The sequence below is a fragment of the Anomaloglossus baeobatrachus genome, chromosome 2, assembly GCF_048569485.1.
Source record: "Anomaloglossus baeobatrachus isolate aAnoBae1 chromosome 2, aAnoBae1.hap1, whole genome shotgun sequence".
Classification (NCBI taxonomy): Eukaryota; Metazoa; Chordata; class Amphibia; order Anura; family Aromobatidae; genus Anomaloglossus; species Anomaloglossus baeobatrachus.
Genome location: NC_134354.1, coordinates 549660197 through 549673090, shown reverse-complemented (window position 1 = coordinate 549673090; position 12894 = coordinate 549660197). Strand labels below are relative to the sequence as shown.

Here is a 12894-nt window from a genome sequence, read left to right as displayed (position 1 = left end):
AACTTTTATCATGGTGCATAGATATTTATCTGCTTCCTTTCTGCTGATTTCATTTTCACAGTAGCGCACCATCACTACATGGCTAATGAATCTTTTGTCCTCTTTTGGGATTAGGATTGTTATATGCAGCAAAACATTTTGGACACAATTTAATTATAAGGAGCCTTCTGGGTGGGGTAGTCTGGCTTGCAGAGTACTTGGTGGAATGGAAGGGGGTGGTTTTTGGATAGATTTTGCTGTAAAATATATACACTGATGTTATCAGATACCTTGAGAGGTATGTAAAAGTGAGGCTTTAATTTCCCTGTTCACTTATAAATATATTGATATAATAATGCTGGTCATCAGTATTTAATATTTACAAAATTATATTCCGGTGATATGTTACAATATTTAAATACTGAAAGTCATATTATCGTATCATATCTTTTTGGCTTTGAAAATATAATTTACTTTTTTTTTTATTTTGTCCAACTAGTTTTATATGGCATACAGCATTGTTTAACCAGCTGTCACTAAGGTCATTGTTTGTGCCTAAGACCTCTTTGATTTTAGTGTGACCTTGCTGTCAAGGGTTATGTGCTACTCTTTATTGAGCTACCAACACCGTGGATTGACTGTGTCACCGGGGTAATTGGCATTGAAAATTGGTGTATTTACAAACACACGCACAAATACTACTATATATTATAAAACATTGTTAGCAATGTATGCTTCCATATCTATCTTTACATATATAAATTTGAATGTGTGTGGCCTGATATTTCATTTGGTACTGAACAGCAGGTAAGAGGTGTTAAGGGATCTACATCTTTAAGAAGCTGAGATTCTCTCCAGCCTGGAAACATACTCACAATTGCAACATTCCCACTGCTTCTTTTGTTTGCTTGTGTGTGACAGCCAGAAATCAACGGGAGCCTTTTCTCATGGTGATTAGAAACAGCCTAACATAAGATGATCTTTCTTTTCTTCCACTCCTTCCTTCCTTCTATCCTTTTTTTTTCTCTCCCTTCCTTCCGTAAACCTTTAAAATAAATATTAAGCAAGTTGGAAGGGGTGAGATGCTCGGCTCCCACACACATTTAAACAAAAGAGGTAAAGGAAGACTCCTGACCAGAAAAAGAAAAAGATTGTCTGGGAGCCAAACCCCCTTCAGTGTGAAGTGGCGGCTCTGGATGATGCTGATAGTACAAACTGCTCTTGGATTTCCAGTAAGCGGCTGCAATTAGAGGCTCATCTTTGTGTGATTGTATAGGGTGCTCGCTTCTGCTTCCACCACGGATTAAAGCGAGTCCTGCAGGATCATGGGTCTTTGAAGATGGGGAGCTTTGTGGTATAGGAACATAATTGACTGGTGCTGGGGAGAGATTTTACATCACTGTTTTTTTTTTCTTTTTTTATCATCAGTGGATCATTGTATAGTACAAAGTAGGTAAGGGAACTTTAAGTGTTAATTAAACTGCTTCTATACTGCGTTGCGTTGTATAATCATGATGCTGTGCCATATGTCGAGGATCTGATTATGTAAAATATTTGCATTTAGTATCTGTATCTATATGTTTATTTTCTAAAGTTAATATGATGCAGTAAATAATTCAATGTGTTGGATTATCTATAATAATATTCGTTTAGTAGGCGAAGACCGAATTCTTGAAAGCCGGGAATGGTGACATATCAGGGAGCCTTGTGTGATGCAACCTCCAGGGAGGTAGATTTCCTTGTTGCCATGGACAGGGTCTGCTCCGAGATCAGAATGTCACATGTAGACATAGCCTGAGCTCATTTGCTGAGAATATATTGCACAGTGAGAATTGTAAATATATATGGTTTATGGACTTTAAATGTTTACTTGGAGGTTAAGGGGTTGTCTGGAGAAAGTGGCCCCAATGAATGGAGGTAGTGAAATCTGTTATAAAAGTAAAGCTTCTTGGTTTGCTTATTGCAATCGGCATGTATGTGTGAAGTATACTTTGTGTTTTGATTCTTTTACTGGAATTATCACCCTTTTGATGTTTAAATGTATCATTTAGAGAACAATTTTATCATTTAGGAAGTGTTTAATAGTAAAAAAGTTTGGTTTATTGTTTGCGTAACATTTAGGACCAGTTTCATCAGACCCTAACTCTGAATAGACTGAGGCACATGTATCAAACTCTTACATAAATGACTCAAGGTGTGTGGTCAGAGATCCACAATAAAGTAACACCGGTGACTTCAGTTCTAATGCACTAAACTGTAAATTGCTGATGTCTGTAATAGCAGTTCAGAAATTCTACACGCGGAAACTTCCTCCTTCAGTTTTTTTTTTATTATGAACCATATGGGCCATTAAACCACTTTCCTGCTACACCATTGGAGAATTGTCTTTTACTGTTAATACTGTATATTGTATATGTGTTTTTGCTATATTAATACAGGTAAAATATATCTTTGTACCGTGTTAGCCAGTAGAGATAAAAAATTGTTTAAAAGAACTGAAGTCCTCAGTGGTTGATACCTTTTAATGGCTAACTGAAAAGATGGTAATAATAGCAAGCTTTCGAGACTACTCAGGTCTCTTCATCAGGCATGGTACCATGCCTGATGAAGAGACCTGAGTAGTCTTGAAAGCTTGCTATTACTTGTGCTATATTGAACATTTAAAGCTTGTCTGTTATAGCAATGGTCTGCAACCAATGCTCATCAATTCTTATGAAACTACAAATCCCAGCATACTATCACTATCTACAACTTTAATTAAATAGTCATGTGTCATAAGTTAAAGAGGTTGTCCATTACTATAACATTGATGGCCTATTCTTAAGGCCCCGTCACACACAGAGATAAATCTTTGGCATATCTGTGGTTGCAGTGAAATCATAGACATATTGTTCCATTTGTACACAGCCACAAACCTGGCACTGATTGTCCACAATTTCACTGCAACCACAGATCTGCCGCAGATTTATCTCTGTGTGTGACAGGGCCTTTAGGATAGCTCATTAACGTCTGATGGGCCGGAAGTCGACACCTGGCACCCCCTGCCAATCATCCATTTTTGATGCCAGTGGCGGCTGGAAATGCTCAGATCTGGAGCTGCTCTATGTTCTGATAGTGACCATGGCCGGAAACTGCACATCTGTTTCCTATTCAAATCAATAAGGTGCGGATGTGCAGTACCTGGCCGCAACCACTAACAGAAAACAGGGCAGCTTCAAAACTGAGCATTTCCGGCTGCCTGCTGTCACCAGTACCAATAGCAGCTGATCAGTGGGGTCACCGGGTGTCTGACCCCAGGCGATCAGACTTTGATGACCTATCCTAAGAATACACCATCAATGTTACAGTAGGGGACAACCTCTTTAAATCAGAGGTATTTTTGTGGATTGAATTGTTGGATGGTAGGGGAGGTTTTCACAGCAATTGACTTGCATAAAAATGTTATAAATGGACAGGATGTGAAGCCTAATATACAGACACTGACCTGTATATTAGAGTAGAATTAGAGAGTAGATTTTATATGGAAAATGAAAAGGTCTGACATATTATATGTCACTTTTGTTGTTATGTTGGAGTAATCCAGTTAACAGGTCAAATTTTCTTGTGTATTTCAGCTGGTACGGCCAGGCTTAACCTTTTTTTTTTATATAAAGCCTGGCCCTGAACCCCATATAATTTTATGGGGACCCGAACTTGTGTGCTGTATAATGGCTGGGGGGCTGCAAAATGGGTATTAAAGCAAGACAATTATACTTACTGAGTTTCTGCATGGCTGTCACACTACTTTCGGGTTTGGTCTTTAAATCTCATTCATAGTCACTGCTTCCCCTACCCACTCTCTGACAACATCTGTGATTGTTTGCAGTCAGACTGCTGGCATTTGTGATTAGTTGTCCTCACACTAGCTGTCTGAGTCCCTGAAGTGGAGTATAAAAATAAATAATTGCATAAAATAGCGTAGGGTCCCTCGTATTTTTATACCCAGTGCAAATAAAGCAGACAGCTTACCTGGCTCATCCCAATTTCCCTGGAGAGGTGGCGTTCGGGGTAATATAAGGGGTTAATGACAGCTGTGATTTGTAAAAAATTAACAATGTCATCAAGCCTGATATTAGTAGAGGGGAGACATCTCTGAGACCTCACCATTACTAATTGTGTAAGTAAAAAAAATTAAACGCAAAACACTAAAAAGTCCTGCAGCCACCCCAGAATTAGTACATCAATTAGATGCACCAACCCTGGTGCTTTACCCGCTTATACTGATTGCTCTGGTGCAGTAGCAATCAAGGTAATATTAGGGGTTAATGACAGCTGTGATTTGACAAAAAATTGCAGCTGTCATAAAGCTCAAGGTTAGTAATGGGAACGAGTCTATGAGACCCTCCCATTACTAATTATGTAAGTAAAAAACAATAAACACAGAAACAAATCCTTTTAAAAAGCAAACAAAAACAACCGCTTTCTCTAATTTATTACCCTCCAGAACACCCCTGTAGGTCTGACACAATCTAGAGACAACACGATCCATGCTCATCTGAGGTTGCAGCGTACAGTCAAGGACACACTGATGGAGACGCAGCTGTGAGAGCAGTGAAGTCAGAGAGTTCACCTGAAGTCACAGCTGCTGGTTCCCACAGTACCCCAGCTGTGACTGCAGGTGAACTCGATGAACTCACCCCAAGTGAATTCTATGAACTCACTTGAGGAGAACTCAATATCTGAATGCCAGCATAGGCTATGTGTGCACATTGAGTATTTGGTCACAAAAAAATCTACCTCTCCAGGCAAAACAAAGTGCCTTTCCTTGCAGAAAAATGAACCAAAAAACACAACACGGTTTTGATGCTTTTTTTCTGCTGGGAGATTCAGATTTGGTGCAGAAATTTCAAACTCATCAAAACAGCATTGCATTTTTGGTGCATTTTTCTGTCAGCAGATGCAGATGTTCTGCAATCAAATACCTAACGTGCGAAGATAGCTTAAGCCGATAATCTGGCATGGAGTTCATTGAGTTTATCTGAGTTGAGTTCTATGAATTTGGCTGAGGTCACAGCTGGGGTACCATGGGAACTGCTAGCTGTGACCTCAGGTGACCTCAGGTGAGCTTACGGATGTTACAGCTCTCACAGCTGTGGCTCTGTCAGTGTGCCCCGGACACCACAGTGATCGGTCGTGTTTTGTAATGTGACCGCGCACTGCCAACTTAGATGTAGCAAAATCAGGATCATTGTGGGACACTGTGATTGTGGATTAGCTCTGAACTAAAGGGGGATTTTAGAGGTAACAAATTGGAGAAAGAGGGTGGGTTGTTTTATAAAGTATTTTTCTGTGTTTTGTGTTTACTTTTACTTACATGATTAGTAATGGGGGGTCTCATAGACTTCCTTCCCTATTACTAACATTGGGTTGGATGACAGCTGTGATTTTTTGATAAATCACAGCTGTCATTAACCCCTTTTTATTACCCTGATTGCCACTGCACCAGGGCAATCGGGATGAACGGGTAAAATGCCAGGAATGGTGCATCTAATTGACGTGCTAATTGTAGGGTGGCTGCAGGCTGCTATTTTTAGGCTGGGAAGGCCCAATAACCATGAGCTTCCCCAGCCAAAGAATACCAGCCCCCACTTGTCTGCTTTATCTTGCAGGGTATCAAGGTTTTGGGAGACCACACAACATTTTTTAAAATTATTTATTTAAATAATTTAAAAAAAAAAAAAAGCCAATTGGATCCCACATATATTGACATACAGCCAAGATAAGTCACACAGCTGAGAGCTGCTGCCTCAAGCTGTCTGCTTTATTTGTCCTGGGTATCAAAATGCGGGGGTGCCTATGCCATTTTTTCCAATTGTTTATTTTTACATTCCACTTCAGGAACCATATAGCTAGTTAGAGGGCAACCAATCACAGATGCTGGCAATCTGACTACAACAAATTACAGATGCTGTCAGACAGGGTGGGTGAGGGAACCAGTGAATATGCATGAGATTTAATGAGCAGACCTAGAAGCAGTATGACAGCCATGTGGAGACTCAGTAAGTATAACTGTCCTGCTTTAATAGCCATTTTGCTTCCTTTTTTATTATTTATGTTTATCCCAAACAGTAACATGGACATCCCTGAGAAGTTGAGGTTTGCCTATCACTAATTTAATGTATTCTCTTTTAAGGCTCACTGTTAGTTTTGTTGTGGTGATATTTTATAAAGTAACCAGAACTGTCACACAGTGTCTGGCTCTAAACTCACTGTGTGTCAGGACTACATCTGACACTGTGCACACAGAAGAGTCGGTCACAACTTTTCAGTTGCGCAGATAGGCTCAGGCATCTAACAGCTGTGCTTTTGTTAGTAATCGGGCTTGCAGGAGTTAATTGCTGCTTGAGTTACATGTTGCAGGAGACCTATCACAATTGCCTCCGCCCTTTTAAGGATGGTGGTGCCTGGTCTCCCATGCCAATGATATCTTTATGTAATCCTAGTCCTTGTGCTTTGTTATCCTGTTGCTGGTGAACTTCTGTCTGCTGTTTAGTGTGTTGTGGAAATACTTTTGTCTTCTGATTATTTCCTCGCTTCCTTTTATTTTCTTACTGATCACATATTTTCTATACCTCTGTGAGTGATTGCTGTGAGTTGAGTTTTAGTTTTCCCTCGTATGTTTTTTTTGTGTGGGATTAACCACTCCTGTCCAAGCCTTCTCCTAGATGGAAGGAGGGTGGCCACTAGACCGGGGTTGTTCAGGAGCTAGGGCAAGGAAGGCGACTCAAACATGGTCACCTTCAGACGTACCTAGTGTAGGGTTTCTTATTTTTGGAAAGTAAGTTGACATCATAGACTTAAGATTTCTGGATAAAAAAATAAATAGAATTAGTGGGACTTCCAAGTGTTTCCAATGTTACATTGAATATTTAAAAGAAGTTGTTTGGCATACTGTTTATAATAGATAGTAGATATTTACCTGCTAATTTTTTATGCTAAGTTAACAAAACAGGGGCTATTCACATAAAGAATAATGACATCCATCCCTTTGGCTGTTCCTGTCCGGTTCATAGATCACTGTTTTCTACACTTTTGTCGTCCCTGCATGGCAATTCCCCTCCAATCCCAGCATCTCAATTTTACCAATATCTGAGCCCCTCAGAAAGCAAATAGTGGTCAATATATTGATGGAACAGGGAATTGTCATCTACTCCTCCACCCTTCAGTTGGTATGACTAAGTCTCAGTGCAGCAGGTGCACTGATGTCACAAGATCACATTTGAGTAGTGCCTTAGTGGAATGAGGAATGGGGAGTAGTTTTCAGTTTTTTTATTTATTTGTCATTAGTTGGGAGAAACTGTGGTCACCATAATACTGTGTGGGGGGCTGTGAGGGCAATTATACTGTATGTGGGGAGTTTTGAGGCATCATACTCTTATCCTGTGTAGGGGAGACAGTGGGGTCTCTCATACCTTGTGTGGGAGACTGTGGGTCTCTAAAAATGTATGGGGGCTGTAGGGTGCTAACATACATATTGAGGGAGCTGTGATGACTACTATGTTGAGTGTGGGAGTGCTGTGGAGAGCATTATACTGTGTGAGTCACTGTGTAGGACATCACACTATGCATGCTATGTGTGGAGGCAGTGATGTACATGGTACTGTGTGTGGGGGTAAGGACTATAGATCTGTGTGTGGAAAGTTGAAGAATCATACTTTGTATTGGGTGCTGTAAGGGCATCGTACTGTGTTTGGGAGACTATAGGGACATCATACTGTGTGTGCGGGCAGCATTCTGTGGGGATTGAGTGGTGGTAACATACTGTGTGAGTGCATCATACTGTGTGCGGGGAGCTGTTGATCAATGTACAAGGGCAGAATAACAGGATCAGTAAATTTACTGCTTTTGATTAAACTTAAAAAAAGCGGTATATTACATGGTTTTGATTATCTACTACAGGTAAGCATACATGCTAAAATATACCCTGTAATAATATATAATAGCAGTAGCAGCCAGTCAACATACTTGATTCTGTTCAATATTAACCCTTTCACGACCTTTGATATACATGCACATCAAAAGTTGTGCCTTTGTTGCGCACTTGCACTTCCCAGCAGCCATTATCTGACTTTTACAGCTGGTGTTCTGCCCACGGCTGTTAACCTATGAAATGCTGCTGTAAATCTGTGACAGTGGCATTTAAAATGCGCTGCCAGAGGGGCACATCATTCCGCTGAAGACTCCTGTACCTGTCCTTAAAATACTCCCGTGAAAAAACAGCCTGTAGCTGGCCTTCATAGGAGACCGTGATTTTAGTTATACGTAGCAATGTTGATGCACTCCTATGCAGGGCACAAGCGATTAGACAATTACAGCTTCAAGTCTCCTAAACAGACTATTAAATGCAGTAAAAAAAGTAAGAAAAATATACACATTTCAAAATGCCCTCTTTTGCCCCTTTAGAAATTAAATAATTGTAAAAGTTCGATCTATCAAAATATAAAATAAATTACTCCAAAAGGTAAACAGCGCAATTAGAAACTAAAAATAAAAATTCTAGTATTACGGGTTTTTTTTGGCTGCCACAACATTGCAATAAAATACAATAAGTAGCAAGCAAAGCATTGCATATACCTTTCAAAGTACCGTATATGCCGGCGTATAAGACGACTGGGCGTATAAGACGACCCCCAACTTCTGCCCTAAAAATATAGAATTTGGGATAAACTCACTGTATAAGACTACCCCGCTCCCAAATGAAAAAAAGTCTGCAGGTACTGTATATAGCAGCAAAACTGTCACTTATAAACATAAGGTTGTTTCAAACATGTACGGTAAAGCTAAAACTTTGCAAAACAAACAAGAGAGCAAGTGCCTGGTGATCATAACAGTAAGCTGCGATATTGTAACAGGTCTTGCTGGCGTATGCTTCAGTATGCTAAGAGCAGGGGGCCCCACTGTGTGAGGAGGTGTTTTTTTTACTGTCCAGTATAACCAATAGGATTAGTGCAGGGGTGGGGGAGTCACCGGGCCGAGAAAGGGGGCGAGGTCTGCAGCAGCACTTACGGTACTGTAGCAATATGCACACTTACACCAGCATGTAAGCTCTTCATTAATGTCCCTGCATGGATGCGAGGGGAATCTGGCGTTACTGCACTAATCCTATTGGTTATACTGGACAGTGAAAAAAAAACACCTCCTCACACAGTGCGGCCCCCTGCTATATATCCGCTATATATCCGCTGTATATGCTGTATGATATATATGATATATGTGTATATCTGGCGTATAAGACGACCCCCCACTGTAGCCATTATTTTAAGGGGGTAAAAAGTAGTCTTATACGCCAGTATATACGTAAATCATTAAAAAAGTCAGCTCAGGGTGCAAAAAAATAAGCCCTCCCATAGCCCCATATCCCCAAAATTGAAACAATTTATATTGCCAGGTCAGTTTTACCATACAATGAACATGGTAAATGCACTTGGAATTTTTTTTCCCACTTTTCAGTGCATCACAAGATTAAATGAATGGAGTCATTCAAAAGTACAACTCCTTCAGCAAAAAAACAAGCCGTCATATGGCATGTGAATGGAAAAATAAAAACATTTTATAGCTCTCGGAAGAGGGGGAGGAGAAATCAAAAGGGCAAAAACAGTAAATTGTCCTATTCTGAAGCGGTTAAGTGCCAAAAATGTATATACAACCAGAATAGTAATCAGTAGAATTCATTTTGGAATGGTTTTTTAGTGCTCCTCAATTTTCAGTCTCTCTCTTGTTTATTTGGGAAAATTAATTTTCCACCCTACCTTTAGAGCCATGTGATTCATTTTAATAACTGAAACAAATCAACGTTCAGCTGTAATGTCCCCCAAATATTGGTTTCCTGGATTGTGAGGTGCCTACTGTGACTAAGATTCTCAACCATCCCAAATTGGCATTAAATAATGTCATGTCTAGATATGTGGTGATAAAGGATATGCGAAACCGAACTGTAAAGTTTGGTATTCGTACGGAGACCAGAGCCTTCTCAGCCATGGGCGTTCCCAGCCTGATACCAGTCCCCAGCTGTCTGCTTTACCTTGACTGCCAATCAAAACTAGGGGGGGGACCCCATGCTTTTTTTTAGATTATTTAAATAAATGAAAAAAAAAATGCTGGATCACGGTGGCTCAGTGGTTAGCACAGCAGTCTTGCAGCGCTGGAGTCCTGGGTTCAAATCCCACCAAGAACAACATCTGCAAGGAGTTTGTATATTCTCCCCGTGTTTGCGTGGGTTTCCTCCCACACTCCAAAGACATACTGATAGGGAATTTAGACTGTGAGCCCCAATGTGGACAGTGTTGCCAATGTATATAAAGCGCTGTGGAATTAATAGCGCTATATAAATGAATAAATATTATTATCTCCTCTATTTTTAATACCCAGCCAAAGTAAAGCAGACAGCTGAATGCTGCAGCCTGCATCTCTCTGCTTTATCTGCTTTGGTGATCAAAAATAGGGGGGACCCAACATCATTTTTTTTAAATTTACTCCTTATCCACATTTGTATCCAGGACAATTGCCTCCATTTTCAATCTTGTCACAGCATCTTAGCCCTTACTATGACCATTTTACACCCATTTTACAGCACCAAAGTTCGGGTCCCCATTGATTGATATGGGGTCTGTGGTCTGGGGTCTAGTCCGGGTCCTGAACCAAACTGTTAACTAAAGTCTGGCCAAACCTAGCAAACTGAACTTCCACAGGTCTGCTCATCCCTAGTGCTGATGTCAAAAATTGGTACTTCCACTTGTCAGACATTTGTAGTATCTCCACAGGATATCCCAGTCATGTGTAAAGTAATACACTTATTTAAAGTAAGGTATTGAATTAAGTTTCTTTTAAATTTAGTTTCCAAATCAATACTTCTATGACCATATTATGCCATGGAAGTAGTTATGATTCATATATATTTGCAAAGAATGATAAATGATGAACAATCATAATGAATGTGTAATAAACATAATTTATGAGTTATTCTGCAGTGAATGTAATTGAACTTCACAAGCTATGTACCATGCTTAATCTGCCAATATATTCTGAATTATATTTCTAAAAATATCAATTTTCACTCTGAGGTGTTGCTTCTGTTAATTTATGTACAGATTAGTGATGAGCGAGCATGCTTGTAACTACTCGGTACTCGCACGAGTATCGCTGTACTCGGGCTGCTCGGCGGGGACCGAGTAATCTCGCGATACTCGTGCTGTACTCGTGGTCTTCATTTCTGCATGTTGGCGCTCTTTTGAGAGCCAGCCCTCATGCAGGGATTGGCTGGCAGACCACTGCAATGCCACAGCCCTGTTAGTTGTGGAATTGCAGTGATTGGCCGGCCTGCACAGCGTGACCGAGCCTTTATATCGGCCGGCGCGCTGTGCTCTGCTCACAGCTATCCAGACTGTCAGTGCAGGGAGAGTGTCGCTGATTCAGGGAAAGCTTTGCGGCCCTTTATAGCTTTTTCAGTTGCAGGGCTGCAAACAGTGTGACCAAAAGTCCTTCTCAGGACTATTCTAGTTGTATACAGGCAGGCAGGGTATAGCCAGGTCGGAGTACAGTAGCAGAGTCCTTCTCAGGACTATTGTTGCTATATACAGGCAGGGTATAGCCAGGTCTGAATACAGGCTAGTGACCAAAAGAGTCCTTGTCAGGACTATTGTACCAGTATACAGGCAGGCAGGCAGGCAGGGTAGTGGTGACCGTATACCAGCCTTTATCATATCTGGGGCTGGTGTACACAGTGTAAAACAGTCCAGATAGTGTCTGACTTGTCTGTAATTGTCGCTCCCCAAAAAAACCTGTTAGGTTCTTATTGCGTCCGTGCTTGGTTTTTAAAACCGCACGTGTGTGCCTGTTGGTGGCAGCGTACAGGTGCACTTGTGTGCAATTTCCAGAAACTTTGATATAACGCACAAGTAGTGAATATACACGTCAGCAGTGCACAGCATTGCAAAATGCGCAAGGGCATTGGCAAGGAACAAGGAAGTGGACGTGATGGTGGTGCAGGCAGAGGCCGAGGTCGTGGGCAAGCTCTAATTTCGCCACAACAAAGGGCCACATCTAGTCACTCGCACGTCCTGTCCCAAATTCTTGGGGACCGCAGCAGTACACCGCTCTTGAACCAAGACCAGTGTCAACAGGTTGTTAGTTGGATAGTAGATAATGCTTCCAGTCAGATTGGCACCACCACAAACACTCTGTCTTCCACACGGTCAAGTGTCAGTAGCCGTGATACTGCACCGCACATTTCTGAACCTGATCCTCCTTCCTACCACCAGGCTGAGTACACGTCCTCCTCGGACATTAATGATCCCACACTTGGACACTCGGAAGAGCTGTTCACGTTTCCATTCACACATTCTGGCCTCTCGCCAGCTCATATTGAAGTGGGTCATGAGGAGATCGTCTGTACAGATGGCCAAATATTTGAGCAGCCACGTTCTCACGAAGTTGGCAACGTGTCTCAACAAGTGGTGGACGATGATGAGACACAATTGTCAGCAAGTCAGGAGGAGGAGCAGGGTGCGGAAGAGGAAGACGACGTGGTGGATGATCCAGTAACTGACCCAACCTGGCAGGAGGATATCCAGAGCGAGGACAGCAGTGCACAGGGGGAGGGAGGCGTAGCATCACAACAGGCAGTAAGAAGCAGGGTGGTGGCCCCAGGCAGAAGTCAGGCAACCGTTCCCCAGAACAACACGACCACACAAGGTGCCTGTACAAATGTTAGGTCTTCCCGAGTCTGGCAGTTTTTTAAGTTGGATCCAGATGATTCAAAAAAGGCCATTTGCAACACCTGCCGTGCCAGCATCAGCAGGGGTACCAAAACTAGCAGCCTGACCACCACCAGCATGATCAGGCACATGTCAGCCAAGCACCCGACTTTGTGGGAAGTAC

The 12894-nt window shown here is 41.6% G+C and overlaps 1 protein-coding gene across 1 annotated transcript in view; it reads left to right on the top strand.

The window, feature by feature from the left end:
• Positions 1-1034: 1034 nt before the first annotated feature.
• Positions 1035-12894, top strand: part of MYO16 (myosin XVI) — a 926147-nt gene continuing 914287 nt past the window's right edge. The window contains exon 1 of the mRNA XM_075336677.1: positions 1035-1432. The gene's annotated coding sequence lies outside the window, so the exon portion shown is untranslated. The remainder of the gene's footprint in view (positions 1433-12894) is intronic.